The 19,824-nt window shown below is 47.6% G+C and overlaps 1 protein-coding gene across 2 annotated transcripts in view; it reads right to left on the bottom strand.

Annotated features, from left to right (window-relative positions):
- Positions 1-19,824, bottom strand: part of zmym2 (zinc finger, MYM-type 2) — a 172,936-nt gene that overhangs the window by 32,966 nt on the left and 120,146 nt on the right. The gene's annotated exons all lie outside the window — the stretch shown is intronic.

Below are 19,824 nucleotides of genomic sequence, written 5' to 3'. Positions count from 1 at the left end.
ATAAGGGTGAACCAGTGGATGTAGTGTATTTGGATTTTCAAAAAACATTTGATAAGGTGCACACAAGAGGTTGTTACACAAAATTAGGGGTCATGGGATATGGGGTAATATATTCGAAAGGATTAAGGATTGGTTAACGGACAGAAAACAGAGTGGAGGAGTAAGCGGGCCATTTTTGGGTAGGCAGGCTGTAACTAGCGGCGTCCCGCAAGGATCAATGCTTGGGCCTCAGCTATTAACAATCTGTATTAATGATAGGGGACCAAGTGGAATGTATCCAAGTTTGCTGCCGATACAAAGTTAGATGGGAAGTCAAGTTGTGAACAGGACAAAGAGGCTGCAAAAGGAGATAGACATGTTGAGTGAGTGGCAAGAACATGGCAGATGGAATATAATGTGGAGAAATGTGAAGTTATCCACTTTGGTAGAAAAACAGACAAGCAGAATATTTTTTAATGCTGAGCGATTAGGAAATGTTAGTATTCAGAAGTATTTCTGTACACAAATCACAGAAAGTTAACTTGCAGGTACATAAGAACATAAGAAATAGGAGCAGGAATCAGCCATTTGGTCCCTCGAGCCTGCTCCACCATTCAATCCACCATCATGGCGGATCTCATTATGGACTCAGCTCCTCTTCCCTACCCACTCCCCATAACCCTTTACTCCCATATCACTCAAAAATCTGTCTATCTCCGCCTTAAATATATTCAATGACCCAGCCTCCACAACTCTCTGGGGCAGAAAATGCCATGCATTTACAACCTTCTGGGAAGAAATTTCTCCTCATCTCAGTTTTAAATGGGTGGCCCCTTATACTAAGACTATGTCCCCTAGTTTTAGTTTCCCCTATGAGTGGAAATACCCTCTCTGCATCCACCTTGTCGAGCCCGCTCATTATCTTATAAGTTTCAATAAGATCACCTCTCATTCTTCTGAACTCCAATGTGTACAGGCCTAACCTACCCTTGGAATGAGTAATGATAGCATGATTGGATCTCTAACCAGCGTACTAAGCTTAAATAAATTAGACTATGAAGGTATGAGGGCAGAGTTGGGTAAAGTGGACTGGGAAAATAGATTAAAGTGTAGGATGGTTGATGAACAGTGGTGTACATTTAAGGAGATATTTCACAACTCTCAAGAAAAATATATTCCAGTGAGGAGGAAAGGGTGTAAAAGAAAAGATAGCCATCCATGGCTAACTAAAGAAATAAAGGGCGGTATCCAATTAAAAACAAGGGCATACAAAGTGGCTAAAACTAGTGGGAGGACAGCAGGCTGGGAAGCTTTTAAAAGCCAGCAAAGAACGACTAAAAAAATGATTAAGAAAGGGAAGATAGACTATGAAAGTAAACTAGCACAAAATATAAAAACAGATAGCAAGAATTTCTATAGGTATATAAAAAAGGAAAAGAGTGACTGAAGTAAATGTTAGTCCCTTAGAGGACGAACCGGGGAATTAGTAATGGGGAACATGGAGATGGCAGAAACTCTGAACAAATATTTTGTATCAGTCTTTACGGTAGAGGACATAAGAACATAAGAATTAGGAACAGGAGTAGGCTATCTAGCCTGCTCCGCCATTCAACAAGATCATGGGTGATCTGGCCGTGGACTCAGCTCCACTTACCCGCCCGCTCCCCATAACCTTTAATTCCCTTATTGGTTAAAAATCTATCTATCTGTGATTTGAATACATTCAATGAGCTAACCTCAACTGCTTCCTTGGGCAGAGAATTCCACAGATTCACAACCCTCTGGGAGAAGAAATTCCTTCTCAACTCAGTTTTAAATTGGCTCCCCCGTATTTTGAGGCTGTGCCCCCTAGTTCTAGTCTCCCCGACCAGTGGAAACAACCTCTCTGCCTCTATCTTGTCTATCCCTTTCATTATTTTAAATGTTTCTATAAGATCACCCCTCATCCTTCTGAACTCCAATGAGTAAAGACCCAGTCTACTCAATCTATCATCATAAGGTAACCCCCTCATCTCTGGAATCAGCCAAGTGAATCGTCTCTGTACCCCCTCCAAAGATAGTATGCCCTTTCTTAAGTAAGGTGACCAAAACTGCACGCAGTACTCCAGGTGCGGCCTCACCAATACCCTGTACAGTTGCAGCAGGACCTCCCTGCTTTTGTACTCCATCCCTCTCGCAATTAAGGCCAACATTCCATTCGCCTTCCTGATTACCTGCTGCACCTGCAAACTAACTTTTTGGGATTCATGCACAAGGACCCCCAGGTCCCTCTGCACCGCAGCATGTTGTAATTTCTCCCCATTCAAATAATATTCCCTTTTACTGTTTTTTTTCCCCAAGGTGGATGACCTCACATTTTCCGACATTGTATTCCATCTGCCAAACCGTAGCCCATTCGCTTAACCTATCTAAATCTCTTTGCAGCCTCTCTGTGTCCGCTACACAACCCACTTTCCCATTAATCTTTGTGTCATCTGCAAATTTTGTTATATTCCGACAGTGGATAGTCAAGGGGTTGGAGGGGGGGCTGGGGAAGAACTTACCACACTCACAATCACTAAGGAGGTGGTACTCAGTAAGATAATGGGACTAAAGGCAGACAAATCCCCTGGATATGATGGCTTGCATCCTAGGGTCTTAAGAAAAGTAGTGGCAGAGATTGTGGATGCATTGGTTGTAATTTACCAAAATTCCCTCGATTCTGGGGAGGTCCCAGCAGATTGGAAAACTGCAAATGTAACGCCCCTATTTAAAAAAGGAGGCAGACAAAAAGCAGGAAGCTATAGACCAGTTAGCTTAACATCTGTAGTTGGGAAAATGTTGGGAGTCCATTATTAAAGAAGCAGTAACAGGACATTTGAAAAAGCTAAATTTGGTCAGGCAGAGTCAGCATGGATTTATGAAGGGGAAGTTATGTTTAACAAATTTTCAGGAATTCTTTGAGGATGTAACAAACAGGGTGGATAAAGGGGAACCAGTGGATGTGGTGTATTTGGAGTTCCAGAAGGCATTTGACAAGGTGCCATGTAAAAGGTTACTGCACAAGATAAAAGTTTACGGGGTTGGGGGTAATATATTAGCATGGATAGAGGATTGGCTAACTAACCGAGAGCAGAGAGTCGGGATAAATGGTTCATTCTCTGGTTGGCAAACAGCAACTAGTGGGGTGCCGCAGGGATCAGTGCAGGGACCCCAACTGTTTACAATCTATATTAACGACTTGGAAGAAGGGACTGGGTGTAATGTAGCCAAGTTTGCTGACGATACAAAGATGGGAGGAAAAGCAATGTGTGAGGAGGACACAAAAAATCTGCAAAAGGACATAGACAGGCTAAGTGAGTCGGCAAAAATTTGGCAGATAGAGTATAATGTTGGAAAGTGTGAGGTCATGCACTTTGGCAGGAAAAAAAAAAAATCGAGGAGCAAGTTATTATTTAAATGGAGAAAAATTGCAAAGTGCCGCAGTACAGCGGGATCTGGGGGTAATTGTGCATGAAACACAAAAGGATACTATGCAGCTACAGCAAGTGATCAGGAAGGCCAATGGTATCTTGGCCTTTATTGCAAAGGGGATGGAGTATAAAAGCAGGGAAGTCTTGCTACAGCTATACAGGGTATCGGTGAGGCCACATCTGGAATACTGCGTGCAGTTTTGGTTTCCATATTTACGAAAGGATATAATTGCTTTGGAGGCAGTTCAGATAAGGTTCACTAGGTTGATTCTGGGGATGAAGGTGTTGATTTATGAGGAAAGGTTACATAGAAACATAGAAAATAGGTGCAGGAGTAGGCCACTCGGCCCTTCGAGCCTGCACCACCATTCAATAAGATCATGGCTGTTCATTCACCTGAGGACCCTTTCCTGCCTGCCTTCTCTCCATACCCCTTGATCCCTTTAGCCGTAAGGGCCATATCCAACTCCCTCTTGAACATATCTAACGAACTAGCATCAACAACTCTCTGCGGAAGAGAATTCCACAGGTAAACAACTCTCTGAGTGAAGAAGTTTCTCCTCATCTCAGTCCTAAATGGCTTACCCCTTATCCTTAGACTGTGACCCCTGGTTCTGGACTCCCCCAACATCGGGAATATTCTTCCTGCATCTAACCTGTCCAGCCCCGTCAGAATTTTATATGTTTCTATGAGATCCCCTCTTTCTTCTAAACTCCAATGAATACAGGTCCAGTCGATCCAGTCTCTCCTCATATGTCAGTTCTGCCATCCCAGGCATCAGTCTGGTGAATCTTTGCTGCACTCCCTCAATAGCAAGAACGTCCTTCCTCAGATTAGGAGACCAAAACTGAACACAATATTCCAGCTGAGGCCTCATTAAGGCCCTGTACAGCTGCAGAAAGACCTCCCTGCTCCTATACTCAAATCCCCTAGCTATGAAGGCCAACATGCCATTTGCCTTCTTCATCGCCTGCTGCACCCACATGCCAACCTTCAATGACTGATGTACCATGACACCCAGGTCTCGTTGCACCTCCCCTTTTCCTAATCTGCCACCATTCAGATAATATTCTGCCTTCATGTTTTTGCCACCAAAGTGGATAACCTCACATTTATCCACATTGTATTGCATCTGCCCACTCACCTAATCTGTCCAAGTCACCCTGCAGTCTCTTAGCATCCTCCTCACAGCTCACGGCGCCACACAGTTCAGTGTCATCTGCAAACTTGGACAGGTTACTTTCAATTCCTTCAGCTAGATCATTGATGTATATTATAAATAGCTGGTTGAGTAGATTGGGCCTCTACTCATTGGAATTCAAAAGAATGAGAGGTGATCTTATGGTAATGTATAATATTATGAGGGGCTTGACAAGGTGGATGCAGAGAGGATGTTTCCACTGACAGGGGAGACTAGAACTAGAGGGCGTGATCTTAGAATAAGGGGCTGCCATTTAAAACACAGATGAGGAAAAATTTCTTCTCTCAGAGGGTTGTAAATCTGTGGAATTCGCTGCCTCAGAGAGCTGTGGAAGCTGGGACATAGAATAAATTTAAGACAGAAATAGACAGTTTCTTAAATGATATGGGGAAAAGGGGTTATCGGGAGCGGGCGGGGAAGTGAAGCTGAGTCCATGATCAGATCAGCCATGATCTTATTGAATGGTGGAGCAGGCTCGAGGGGCCATATGGCCTACTTCTGTTCCTATTTCCTATGTTCTTATAAGTCAACCCTCTCATCTCCGGAATCAACCTAGTGAACTTTCTTTGAACAGTCTCCAATGCAAGTATATCCTTCCTTAAATACGGATACCAAAACTGTACGCAGTACTCAAGGTGTGGCCTTACCAATACCCTGTACAGTTGTAGCAGGACTTCTCTGCTTTTAAACTCTATCCCCCTTGCAATAAAGGCCAACATTCCATTTGCCTTCCTGATCACTTGCTGTACTTGCATACTAACTTTTTGTGTTTCATGCACAAGGACCCCCAGGTCCCCCTGTACTGCAGCACTTTGCAATTTTTCTCCATTTAAATTACAATTTGCTTTTCTATTTTTTCAGCCAAAGTGGACAACCTCACATTTTCCCACATTATACTCCACCTGCCAAATTTTAGACCACTCACTTAGCTTGTCTATATCCCTTTGTAGATTTTTTGTGTCCTCCTCACAATTTGTTTTCCCACCCATCTTTGTATCATCAGCAAACTTGGCTACATTACACTCGGTCCCTTCATCCAAGTCATTAATATAAATTGTAAACAGTTGAGTTTCCAAGGTTATTTAAAAGTTTCTTAAAAGTTTAATATATTTCCAAATTGTTTAGAAAGTTACTCAGGTTGTTTAAAAAGTTTAAAAGTTGATTAAAAATTAAAAAATTGATTAAAAGTTGATTAAGAGTTTAAGATGTAAGTCAGCGCCGGCCCCGGAGTTCCTTCGGCCGGTTCGATGCCGGCCCCGGAGTCCCTTTGGCGGCGTGTCTGGTTCCTCAGTGCCCTCAGAAAAGCCACTTGAGGGCTGCTCAGGATTAAGGGGTCGCGTCGCTGGAGCAGAGTTTCCTACCCACGGTGCAGGGGTCCCTCCGGCTCAGGATAGAAGCGGTTCGTGCGGGGTCATTTCAGCCCTGGATAGAAGCAGGCCGGTGTGAGGTCCATATACATGGCCTTTGACACTGTCAACCGGCGAGGGTCGATGGAGCGTCCTCCTCCATTTCTGATGCCCCCAAAAGTTTGTCAACATCCTTCGCCTGCTCCACGACAACATGCAGGTCGTGATCCTTACTAACGGATCCATTACAGACCCATTCCACGTCCGGACCGGGGTCAAACAGGGCTGTGTCATCGCTCCAACCCTCTTCTCAATCTTCCTTGCTGCCATGCTCCATCTCACAGTCAATAAGCTCCCCGCTGGAGTGGAACTAAACTACAGAACCAGTGGGGAGCTGTTTAACCTACGCCGCCTCCAGGCCAGGTCCAAGATCACCCCAACCTCTGTCGTTGAGCTGCAGTACGCGGACGACGCTTGCGTCTGCGCACATTCTGTGGCTGAACTCCAGGATATAGTCGATGTATTCACCGAGGCATATGAAAACATGGGTCTTACGCTTAACATCCGTAAGACAAAGGTCCTTCACCAGCCTGTGCTCGCCGCACAGCACTGTCCCTCAGTCATCAAGATTCACGGCGCAGCCCTTGACAACGTGGACCATTTCCCATACCTCAGGAGCCTCTTATCAACAAGAGCAGACATTAATGCAGAGATTCAACACAGCCTCCAGTGCGCCAGTGCAGCCTTCAGCTGCCTGAGGAAAAGAGTGTTCAAAGACCAGGCCCTCAATTCTACCACCAAGCTCATGGTCTACAGGGCTGTAGTAATATCTGCCCTCCTGTATGGATCAGAGGCATGGACGATGTACAGAAGACATCCCAAGTCGCCGGAGATATAGCACCAATAATGTCTCCGCAAGATCCTGCAAATCCCCTGGGAGGACAGGCACACCAACATCAGTGTCCTCGCCCAGGCTAACATCCCCAGCATTGAAGCATTGACCACACTCGATCAGCTTCGCTGGGCAGGTCACATAGTTCACATGCCAGACACGAGACTCCCTAAACAAATGCTCTATGCGGAGCTCCTTCATGGCAAACGAGCCAAAGGTGGGCAGCGGAAACGTTACAAGGACACCCTCAAAGCCACCCTGACAAAGTGCGACATCATCACTGACACCTGGGAGTCCTTGGCCGAAGACCGCTCTAGGTGGAGAAAGTGTATCGGGAGGGCGTTGAGCTCTTTGAATCTCAACGACGAGATCGTGAAGAGGTCATGCGCAGGCAGCGGAAGGAGCGTGCGGCAAACCAGTCCCACACACCTCTTCGCTCGCCGAATATCTGTCCCACCTGTGACAGTGTCTGTGGCTCTCGTATTGGACTGTTCAGCCACCAAATAACTCACTTCAGGAGTGGAAGCAAGTCTTCCTCGATTCCGAGGGACTGCCTATGATGATGATGAAGAAATATTTGAGGACCCAGCAACAATCCCTGCGGCACCCCACTAATCACTGTTTGCCAACCAGAAAATGATCCATTTATCCTGACTCTCTGTTTTCTGTTAATTAGCCAATCCTCTAACCATGCTAATATATTAGCCCTAACCCTGTGAACTTTTATCTTGTCACGAATGCCTTCTGGAAATGTAAATACACCACATCCACTGATTCCCCCTTATCCACCCTGCTCGTTACATCCTCAAAGAACTCCAGCAAATTTGTCAAACATGATTTCCCTTTCATAAAACCATGCTGACTTTGCTTGATTGAATCATGCTTTTCCAAATGTCCCGCTACTGTTTCCTTAATAATGGACTCCAGCATTTTCCCAACGACAGATGTTAGGCTAACTGGTCTATAGTTTTCTGCTTTTTGTCTGCCTCCTTTTTTAAATAAGGGTGTTACATTTGTGGTTTTCCAATCTGCTGGGACCGCTCCAGAATCCAGGGAATTTTGGTAGATTACAACCAATGCATCCACTATCTCTGCAGCCATTTCTCTTAAGACCCTTGGATGTAAACTATCAGGTCCAGGAGACTTGTCCGCCTTTAGTCCCATTATTTTACTGAGTACTACTTGATTAGTGATAGTAATTGTATTAAGTTCCTCCCTTCCTATAGCCCCTTGATTATCCACTATTGGGATGTTTTTAGTGTCTTCTACCGTGAATATTTGTTCAACTTCTCTGTATTTCCCTGTTCTCCATTATTAATTCCCCAGACTCATCCTCGAGGGGACCAACATTTACTTTAGCCACTCTTTTCCTTTTTATGTACCTGTACAGCAAGCAATTAGAAAAGCAAATGGTATGTTAGCCTTTATTACAAAAGGATTGGAGTACAAGAATAAAGAAGTCTTACTGCAATTATATAGGGCCTTGCTGAGGCCACCCATGAAGTACTGTGTACAGTTTTGGTCTTGTTACCTAAGGAGGGAGTGCAACAAAAGTTTACTGGATTGATTCCTGGTATGGGATGGGAATTGTCCTATAAGGAAAGACTAAGCCTAAATTCCCTAGAGTTTGGAAGAATGAGTGGTGATCTCACTGAAATGTATAAAATTCTTAAGTGGCTTGACAGGGTAGATGCTGGGAGGATGTTTCCCCTGGTTATAGAATCTAGAACAAAGGGTCACAAGTCCCAGAATGTGGGGGCAGCCATTTAGGACTGAGATGAGGAGAGATTTCTTCATTCAAAGGGTTATGAATCTTTGGAATTCTCTATCCCAGATGGCTGTGAATGCTCAGTCACTGAGCATATTCAAGATAGAGACTGATAAATTTTTGGATACTAAGGGAACCAATGGATACGGGAATAGTGCAGGAAAGTGGAGTTGAGTTGGAAGATCAGCCATGTTGTTACTGAATGGCAGAGCAGGCTTGATGGGCTGAATGATCAACTCCTGCTCCTATTTCTTATGTTCTTATAAGAACATAAGAAATAGGAGCAGGAGTAGGCCATATGGCCCCTCAAGCCTGCTCCGCCATTTAATACGATCATGGCTGATCTGATCATGGACTCAGGTCCACTTCCCTGCCCGCTCTCCATAACCCCTTATTCCCTTATCGGTTAAGAAACTGTCTATCTCTGTCTTAAAGTTATTCAATGACCCAGCTTCCACAGCTCTGAGGCAGCAAATTCCACAGATTTACAACCCTCAGAGAAGAAATTCCTCCTCATCCGTTTTAAATGGGCGGCCCCTTATTCTGAGACTGTGCCCCTTAGTTTTAGTTTCCCCTATGAGTGGAATTATCCTCTCTGCATCCACCTTGTCGAGCCTCCTCATAATCTTATACGTTTCGATAAGACCACCTCTCATTCTTCTGAATTCCCAATCTTGTCACAAGTCAACCCCCCCTCCAACTCCGGAATCAACCTAGTGAACCTTCTCTGAACTGCCTCCAAAGCAAGTATATCCTTTCGTAAATATGGAAACCAAAACTGCACACAGTATTCCAAGTGTGGCCTCATCAATACCCTGTATAACTGTAGCAAGACTTCCCTGCTTTTATACACCATCTCCTTTGCAATAAAGGCCAAGATTCCATTGGCGTTTCTGATCACTTGCTGTACCTGCATACTAACCTTTTGTGTTTCATGCACCAGGACCCCCAGGTTCCGCTGTACTGCAGCACTTTGCAATCTTTCTCCATTTAAATAATAACCTACTCTTCCATTTTTTGCTGCCAAAGTGCATAACTTCACACTTTCCAACATTATACTCCATCTGCCAAATATTTGCCCACTCACTTAGCCCGTCAATGTCCTTTTGCAGGTTTTTTGTGTCCTCCTCACACATTGCTTTTCCTCCCATCTTTGTATTGTCAGCAAACTTGGCTACATTACACTCAGTCCCTTCATTCAAGTCATTAATATAGATTGTAAATAGTTGGGGTCCCAGTACTGATCCCTGCGGCACCCCACTAGTTACTGATTGCCAACCCAAGAATGAACCATTTATCCCGACTCTCTGCTTTCTGTTAGCCAATCCTCTATCCATGCTAATATATTACCCCCAACCCCATGAGTTTTTATCTTCTGCAGTAACCTTTTATGTGGCACCTTGTCAAGTGCCTTCTGGAAGTCGAAATACACATCCACTGGTTCCCCTTTATCCACCCTATTCGCTACATCCTCAAAGAATTCCAGCAAATTTGTCAAACATGACTTCCCCTTCATAAATCCATGCTGACTCTGCCCGACTGAATTATGCTTTTCCAAATGTCCTGCTACTGCTTCTTTAATAATGGACTCCAACATTTTCCCAACCACAGATGTTAGGTTAACTGGTCTATTGTTTCCTGCTTTTTGTTTGCCTCCTTTTTTAAATAGGAGCATTACATTTGCAGTTTTCCAATCTGCTGGGACCTCCCCAGAATCCAGAGAATTTTGGTAAATTACAACCAATTGCATCCACAATCCCTGCCGCTACTTCTCTTAAGACCCTAGGATGCAAGCCATCAGGTCCAGGGGATTTATCCGCCTTTAGTTCCATTATCTTACTGAGTATCACCTCCTTAGTGATTGTGATTGTGGTAAGTTCCTCCCCCCCTATAGCCCCTTAACTATCCACTGTTGGGATATTTTTAGTGTCCTCCACCGTAAAGACTGATACAAAATATTTGTTCAGAGTTTCTGCCATCTCCACGTTCCCCATCACTAATTCCCCGGTCTCTTCTTCCAAGGGACCAACATTTACTTTTATATTTCGTGCTAGTTTACTTTCATAGTCTATCTTCCATTTCTTAATCACTTTTTTAGTCATTCTTTGCTGTCTTTTAAAAGCTTCCGAATCTTCTGTCCTCCCACTAGTTTTGGCCACTTTGTATGCCCTTGTTTTTAATTGGATACCATCCTTTACTTCTTTAGTTAGCCACAGATGGCTATCTTTTCTTTTACACCCTTCCCTCCTCACTGGAATATATTTTTCTTGAGTTATGAAATAGCTCCTTAATCATCATAGGCTGTCCCTCAGAATTGAGGTAAACTTGCTTCCATTTTTAAAATTCTGACGGGGTTAGACAGGTTAGATGCAGGAAGAATGTTCCCAATGTTGAGGAAGTCCAGAACCAGGGGACACAGTCTAAGGATAAGGGGTAAGCCATTTAGGACCGAGATGAGGAGGAATTTCTTCACCCAGAGAGTGGTGAACCTGTGGAATTCTCTACCACAGAAAGTTGTTGAGGCCAATTCACTAAATATATTCAAAAAGGAGTTAGATGAAGTCCTTACTACTAGGGGAATCAAGGGGTATGGTGAGAAAGCAGGAATGGGGTACTGAATGTTGCATGTTCAGCCATGAACTCATTGAATGGCGGTGCAGGCTAGAAGGACCGAATGGCCTACTCCTGCACCTATTTTCTATGTATTCTTAAAATGAATCTTTAGGTGGCTGAACAGTCCATTACGAGAACCACAGTCCCTGTCACAGGTGGGACAGATAGGGAAAGGGTGGGTGGAACTGGTTTGCCGCATGCTTTTTGCGCTGCCTGCACTTGATTTCTGCATGCTCAGTGCCCTCCCGGATGCACTTCCTCCACTTAGGGCGGTCTTTGGCCAGGGACTCCCAGGTGTCAGTGGGGATGTTGCACTTTTTAAGGGAGACTTTGAGGGTGTCCCTGTAACGTATCCTCTGCCCACCTGTGGCTCGCTTGCCATGAAGGAGTTCCGAGAAGAGCACTTGTTTTGGGAGTCTCGTGTCTGGCATGCAAACGATGTGGCCTGCCCAGCGGAACTGATCAAGTGAGGTCATTGCTTCATTGCTGGGGATGTTAGCCTGGTCGAGGATGCTAATGTTGGTGCGTCTGTCCTCCCAGGGATTTGTAGGATCTTGCGGAGGCATCGTTGGTGGTATTTCTCCAGAGACTTGAGGTGTCTATTGTACATGGTCCACGTCTCTGAGCCATACAGGAGGGCGGGTATTACTACAGTCCTGTAGACCATGTGCTTGGCGGCAGTTTTAAGGGCCTGGTCTTCAAAAACTCTTTTCCTCAGGCGGCCGAAGGCTGCACTGGCACACTGGAGGCAGTGTTGAATCTCGTTGTCAATATCCGCTCTTGTTGATGAGGCTCCCGAGGTATGAGAAATGGTCCACTTTGTCCGGGGTCATGCCGTGGATCTTGATGACTGGGGGACAGTGCTGTGCAGCGAGGACAGGCTGGTGGAGGACCTTTGTCTTACGGATGTTTCACGTAAGGTCCATGCTTTCATATGCCTCAGTAAATACGTCGGCTATGTCCTGGAGTTCAGCCTCTGCATGTGCGCAGAAGGAGGCGTCGTCTGCGTACTGCAGCTCAATGACAGAGGTTGCAATGGTCTTAGACCTGGCCTGGAGACGGCAAAGTTTGAACAGGTTGCCACTGATTCTGTGGTTTAGATCCACTCCAGCAGGGAGCTTGTCGACTGTGAGGTGGAGCATGGCAGCGAGGAAGATTGAGAAGAGGGTTGGAGCGATGATGCAGCCCTGTTTGACTCCGGTCCGGACGTGGATTGGGTCTGTAATGGATCCGTTGGTAAGGATCATGGCCTGCATGTCATTGCGGAGCAGCCGGAGGATGGTGACGAACCTTTGTGAGCGTCCGAAACGGAGGAGGACGCTCCATAGACACTCGCAGTTGACAGCGTCAAAGGCCTATGTAAGGTCGAAGAAGGCCATGTATAAGGGCTGGTGCTATTCCCTGCTTTTTTCCTGCAGCTGTCGCGCATCTGTTGTGCCCCGTAGAGGACGAAATCTGTACTGTGACTCCTGGAGGAGCTCCTCAGCCACAGGAAGAAGACGGTCAAGGAGGACTCTAGCGACGACTTTCCCACTGGCTGATAATAGGGAGATTCCTCTGTAGTTGCCGCAGTAAGAGAGAGAGACTGGGTGGGGGAGGGAGGAGAGAGAGACTGGGGGTGGGGGGAGACTGGGTGGGGAGAGGGAGAGACTGGGGGGTGGGAGATAGAGAGACTGGGGGGGGGGGAGATAGAGAGACCGGGGGGGGGGGGGAGATAGAGAGACTGGGGGGGGGGGGGAAGATAGAGAGACTGGGAGGGGAGATAGAGAGACTGGGGGGGGAGATAGAGAGACTGGGGGGGGGAGATAGAGAGACTGGGGGGGGGAGATAGAGAGACTGGGGGGGGAGATAGAGAGACTGGGGGGGGGAGATAGAGATACTGGGGGGGGAGATAGAGAGACTGGGGGGGGAGATAGAGAGACTGGGGGAGGGAGATAGAGAGACTGGGGGAGGGAGATAGAGAGACTGGGGGGGGAGATAGAGAGACTGGGGGGGGAGATAGAGAGACTGGGGGGGGAGATAGAGAGACTGGGGGGGGAGATAGACTGGGGGGAGAGAGAGACTGGGGGGAGAGAGAGACTGGGGGGAGAGAGAGACTGGGGGGAGAGAGAGACTGGGGGGGAGAGAGAGAGAATGCAAGGAGAGACTGGGGGGAGAGAGAGACTGGGGGGAGAGAGAGACTGGGGGGAGAGAGAGACTGGGGGGAGAGAGAGACTGGGGGGAGAGAGAGACTGGGGGGAGAGAGAGACTGGGGGGAGAGAGAGACTGGGGGGAGAGAGAGAGACTGCAGGGAGAGAGAGATACTGCAGGGAGAGAGAGAGACTGCAGGGAGAGAGAGAGACTGCAGGGAGAGAGAGAGACTGCAGGGAGAGAGAGAGAGACTGCAGGGAGAGAGAGAGACTGCAGGGAGAGAGAGAGACTGCATGGGGAGAGAGAGAGACCGGGGGGAGGGAGAGAGACCGGGGGGAGGGAGAGAGACCGGGGGGAGGGAGAGAGACCGGGGGGAGGGAGAGAGACCGGGGGGAGGGAGAGAGACCGGGGGGAGGGAGAGAGACCGGGGGGAGGGAGAGAGACCGGGGGGGGGGAGGGAGAGAGACCGGGGGGAGAGGGAGAGAGACTGGGGGGGGGAGGGAGAGAGACCAGGGGGGAGGGAGAGAGACCAGGGGGGAGGGAGAGAGACCAGGGGGGAGGGAGAGAGACCAGGGGGGAGGGAGAGAGACCAGGGGGGAGGGAGAGAGACCAGGGGGGAGGGAGAGAGACCAGGGGGGAGGGAGAGAGACCAGGGGGGAGGGAGAGAGATCAGGGGGGAGGGAGAGAGAGACTGGGGGGGGCGCTGAGAGAGACTGGGGGGGGGGGGGGGGGGGCGCTGAGAGAGACCGGGGGGGGGGGGGGGGGGAGCTGAGCGAGACGGGGGGGGGGGCTGAGAGAGTGGGGGGGGGGGGGAAGAGAGACTGGGGGGGAGGGGGAGAGAGACTGGGGGGGGGGGGAAGAGAGATTTGGGGGGGGGGGGGAAGAGAGAGTGACTGGGGGGGGGGGAAGTGGGGAGAGAGAGTGACTGGTGGAAAAGGGAGAGAGAGTGACTGGGGGGAGAGAGAGACTGGGGGGAGAGAGAGAGAGAGAGACTGGGGGGAGAGAGAGAGAGACTGAGGGGAGAGAGAGAGAGAGACTGAGGGAGAGAGAGATAGAGGCTGAGGGGAGAGAGAGAGAGACTGAGGGGAGAGAGAGAGAGACTGAGGGGAGAGAGAGTGAGACTGAGGGGAGAGAGAGAGAGAGACTGGGGGGAGAGAGAGAGAGAGACTGGGGGGAGAGAGAGTGAGACTGGGGGGAGAGAGAGTGAGACTGGGGGGAGAGAGAGTGAGACTGGGGGGAGAGAGAGAGAGACTGGGGGGAGAGAGAAAGAGACTGGGGGGGAGAGAAAGAGACTGGGGGGAGAGAGAAAGAGACTGGGGGGGAGAGAAAGAGACTGGGGGGAGAGAAAGAGACTGGGGGGGAGAGAAAGAGACTGGGGGAGAGAGAAAGAGACTGGGGGAGAGAGAAAGAGACTGGGGGGAGAGAGAAAGAGACTGGGGGGAGAGAGAAAGAGACTGGGGGGAGTGAGAAAGAGACTGGGGGGAGAGAGAAAGAGACTGGGGGGAGAGAGAAAGAGACTGGGGGGAGAGAGAAAGAGACTGGGGGGAGAGAGAAAGAGACTGGGGGGAGTGAGAAAGAGACTGGGGGGAAGAGAGAAAGAGACTGGGGGGAGAGGAAAGAGACTGGGGGGAGAGAGAAAGAGACTGGGGGGAGAGAGAAAGAGACTGGGGGGAGAGAGAAAGAGACTGGGGGGAGAGAGAAAGAGACTGGGGGGAGAGAGAAAGAGACTGGGGGGAGAGAGAAAGAGACTGGGGGGAGAGAGAAAGAGACTGGGGGGAGAGAGAAAGAGACTGGGGGGAGAGAGAAAGAGACTGGGGGGAGAGAGAAAGAGACTGGGGGGAGAGAGAGAGAGACTGGGGGGGAGAGAGAGAGACTGGGGGGAGAGAGAGAGAGCGACTGGGGGGGGGGGAGAGAGAGAGAGAGACTTTGGGGGGGGAGAGAGAGAGAGATGGGGGGGGGGGAGAGAGAGAGAGAGAGAGACTGGGGGGGGGAAGAGACAGAGAGATTGAGGGGGGGGAGAGAGAGAGAGAGAGTCTGGGGGAGAGGGGAAGAGAGACTGGGGGGGGGGGGGGGGCTGAGAGATACCGGGGGGGGGGGGGAAGAGCTGAGAGAGGCAGGGGGGCGGGGGGAGGCTGAGAGTGACACTGGGGGGTGGGTGAGGGAGACTGGGGGAGGGGGGGGGGGGAGGTGAGAGAGACTTGGGGGGAAGTGAGAGAGACTGAGGGGGTGAGAGACCAAATTTTTATTTTGCAGCTAAAAATGCATGCCGCCAACTGAAGTTCGACTTAAAACCACCGTTTCCAGGACGGTCTGCACGGTCGGTGGTAAGTGATGAATTTTGCAATTTTGGACAATATGTCGGCTGTGTGCATGGGCGGACGGTATGCGTACCAAGCGGACACTATGCATACCGCCCAGCGGTATGTCGTTGATGAATTTTCCGCCGGACGGTATGTCGGTATTTTTTGATGAATTTCCCAATTTTGGGCAGTATGTCGACCAATTTCGGGCCCCTATACGTTTACCATAACTTCCTTGCTTCTATGCCTCTATTTATAAAGCCTCTTTTTTGTTTCCTTGTATCAAGTATTTCTGCTTATTTTTTGTACATTCCTTCTATTCTCATTATGAAACCACTGATACATTTCAACAAAATACACTTTCTTTCTTCATCCTGTAGAATACCTGAAATATATTCCATTTTGCTTCAGTGTTATTTTTAAAACTCTAAAATTCTCTTCGTAGCTTCAAAAGCTGCTTTCCAAAGTACCCTCAAACATAGTTGTTTTCAGCCTTAGCTTTGACAATGGGGGTAAAATCCCAGCCTTACCGGGTCTGTACGGAATACGTACGGACCCGGAGAGGCCTCGCAAAAGCCGGTTTACGGCATGCGCGCCGAAAACCGGCTTTTCCAATCTGTCAAGATTTCACTTGACAGATCCTCCTTATCCCTGCAGGAAGGACATTCGCGCTGGTGAGATTGGACTATTTGCCCATCTCTTGCCCTGCGAATGTCCTTGAAACTTTTACACCTGGTAAAAGCAGGCGTATAGCCTACTTTTACCAGTGTAAGTGTTTTAAAATATAAAAATTAAATTTAAATACACATTTTTAAACCTGTCCATTAAGATAAGTTTATTTTAAACCTGATTAAAATACATTAAAAAAAAATCCCCCAAATGTTTTCCTCTCTTAAACATTTAATTAACTTTAATATCAATTAATTTTAAATATGTGGGGTGTTTTAAAATGTTTTTATGTTGTGTTTCTGTTTTTTTTGAGGATTATTCTCATTGATGGTAATGGAAACTCGGAGAAATGGAGTTCCCATTATTATCAATGAGAATACTGCAGAGTGATTGGTGGTCCAGGCCCACGCGACTCCAGCTTTTTCATGCATGCTTTTCCTGTACGCTACACATCGAATCTCGGCCTCCGACTGGAATCGAAAGCGCCTCCGGGACCACCAGGTACATTTGTAGAGGTGCATAAAATTATGAGGGGCCTAGATACAGTGGAAAGGAAGAACCCATTTCTCTGAGCAGAGAGGTCAATAATCATGGGATGTGGACGTTGCTGGCAAGGGGAGCATTTATTGCCCATCCTAATTGCAATGGAGAAGGTGGTGGTGAGCCACCTTCTTGAACCGCTGCAGTCCGTGTGGTGAAGGTATTCCCACAGTGCTGTTAGGGATGGAGTTCCAGGATTTTGACCCAGCAACAATGAAGGAACGGCAATATACTTCCAAGTCAGGATAGTGTGTAACTTGGAGGGGAACTTGCAGGTGATGGTGTTCTCTTGCGCCTGCTGCCCTTGTCCTTCTAGGTGGTAGAAGTTGCGGGTTTTTTGAGGTGTTGCCGAAGAAGCCTTGGCAAGTTGCTGCAGTGCATCTTGTAGATGGTATACACTGCAGCCACGGTGCGCCGGTAGTGGAGGGACTTAATGTTGAAGGTGGTGTCGAGCTTCTTGAGTGATATTGGAGCTGCACTCATCCAGGCAAGTGGCAAGTATTCTATCACACTCCTGACATGCCTTGTAGATGGTGGAAAGGCTTTGGGGAGCAAGGTGAGACACTCGCTGAAGAATACCCAGCCTCTGACCTGCTCTTGTTTATTTATGTGGCTGGTCAAGTTAAGTTTCTGGACAATGGTGACTCCCAGGATGTTAATGATGGGGGATTCAGAGATGGTAATGCCATTGAAGTGGTTAGACTCTTGCTTGTTATAGATGGTCACTGCCTGGCACTTGTGTGGCATGAATGTTACTTGCCCAAGCCTGAATATCGTCAGGTGTTGCGAATGGAACTGAACACTGTGCAATCATCCGCGAACATCCCCACTTCTGACCTTATGATGGAGGGAAGGTCATTGATGAAGCAGCTGAAGATGGTTGGGCCTAGGACACTGCCCTGAGGAACTCCTGCAGAGATGTCCTGGGGCAATGATGATTGACCTCCGACCACCACAACCATCTTCCTTTGTGCTACTTATGAATCTAGCCAGTGGAGAGTTTCCCCCCGATTCCCACTGACTTCAGTTTTACTAGGGCTCCTAGGACTCGGTCAAATGCTGCCTTGATGTCAAGGGCAGTCACTCTCACCTCACCTCTGGAATTCAGCTCTTTTGTCCATGTTTGGACCAAGGCTGTAATGAGGTCTGGAGCCGAGTGGTTCTGGCGGAACCCAAACTTTGCATCGGTGAACAGGTTATTGGTGAGTAAGTGTCGCTTGATAGCACTGTCGATGACACCCTCCATCACTTTGCTGATGATTGAGAGTAGTCTGATGGGGTGGTAATTGGCTGGATTGGATTTGTCCTAGGACAGGACATAACTGGGCAGTTTTCCACATTGTCAGGTAGATACCAGTGTTGTAGCTGTACTGGAACAGCTTGGCTAGAGATGCGGCTAATTCTGGAGCACAAGTTTTCAGCATGACAGCCGGGATGTCGTTGGGGCCCATAGCCGTTGCTGTATCTAATGCGCTCAGCCGCTTTTTGATACCATGTAGAGTGAATCGAATTGGCTGAAGACTGGCTTCTGTGATGGTGGGGACCTCAGGAGGAGGCCGATATGGATCATCTGGCCGAAACCCTCCCTGGTGTCCCAGTGGCCGAAGATAAAAAAAAATGCCCGATTCTCTCCCCTTTAATGGAGGGGAGAGAGCATGGAGACACACATGTGCTGTGATGTCACCACCGCTGAGTGACAGCGGCGGAGTCCCGATCCTACCCCAACTTCCACCCCTTAGCTTCACTTACCACCGCATTTCCACCCCCACTATGACTGACTTCTGGTCCAACGGGGGAAAATAAATACTATGTGCCGAAAATCAATGGAAAGACCGCCCCAACGATCCCGGTGTAAAAAACTTCAAGAAAAAGATAGGACCGCCAGCTTTCTGGCGGCCCTGAATTTCAGCCCCCAGATGACCCGTAACTTAACCACGATACCTGTGCTACCGTTTCCAACTTCTTCCTATGCGGATTTATTTTTAATATAGGATTGTAATAAATGTTCATCTCATTTATTTTCTTATTAATCTTTCTGTCAACAAATTCATTTCTTATGTTTTGATTATCCCTACCCCCTTCTTTACTAGGTTAAATCATCTGGATCAAGTGACTTAACTACTCGAGTTCTGCTAACTTTTTCAGAACCAAATCCTTTTCTACAATGTTTCCACATTCTCATCTAGTACAAGTATATTCTCGTTTCTTCCTCCCCCTGCACCCACTGCAGGCAGTCACCCAATGTTTTCCCTCTGTTTCTTCCTGTGTCTGTGGTGCAACCACCTTCTGGAACTATCTTCCACTTTGTTCCATTTACTATTGCTTCATTAAAATCGGTTATGTATCTGATTTCAGCTTCAATCTTTTCCATCTCCAAAATTCTGTTTGCACGCAATTTTTATTTCACAATTCATTTCACTCAACTTGGAGTCATAGAATTTTACAGCACAAGAGGCCATTCTGCCCAGTGCATCTTGAATTCTCTGAAAGAGCTACCTATTTTGGCCTAATCCCCTGCACTCGCACCATACCTGTCAATATTTACATTTTTGAAAACTTAGCCATTTTCCTTTTAAAACTAATTATAGACGGTTTTCAGCACTACTTTTGGCAGAGGTCTTAACAATCCTGTACGTTAAAAAAACTCCTACTCTCTAAATTTTGTATTTTTGACTATCTTAAACTTATGTCTTTTGAGTACTGACTCAACAATATCTCAAACTGTTTTCATTCTGCTGTTCTATAAACAACTCCATTTATAATATCCTCTCAAACAAGCTATTTCCAGCACTCATCATCATCATCATCATCATAGGCAGTCCCTCGGAATCGAGGAAGACTTGCTTCCACTCCCAAAGTAAGTTCTTTGATGGCGGAACAGTCCGATATGAGAGCCACAGACCCTGTTACAGGTGGGACAGACATTCGTTGAG

The sequence above is a fragment of the Pristiophorus japonicus genome, chromosome 10 (assembly GCF_044704955.1).
Source record: "Pristiophorus japonicus isolate sPriJap1 chromosome 10, sPriJap1.hap1, whole genome shotgun sequence".
NCBI classification, from domain to species: domain Eukaryota; kingdom Metazoa; phylum Chordata; class Chondrichthyes; family Pristiophoridae; genus Pristiophorus; species Pristiophorus japonicus.
Note: the sequence above shows the minus strand (reverse complement) of the source record. Positions and strands in the feature narration are given on the sequence as shown.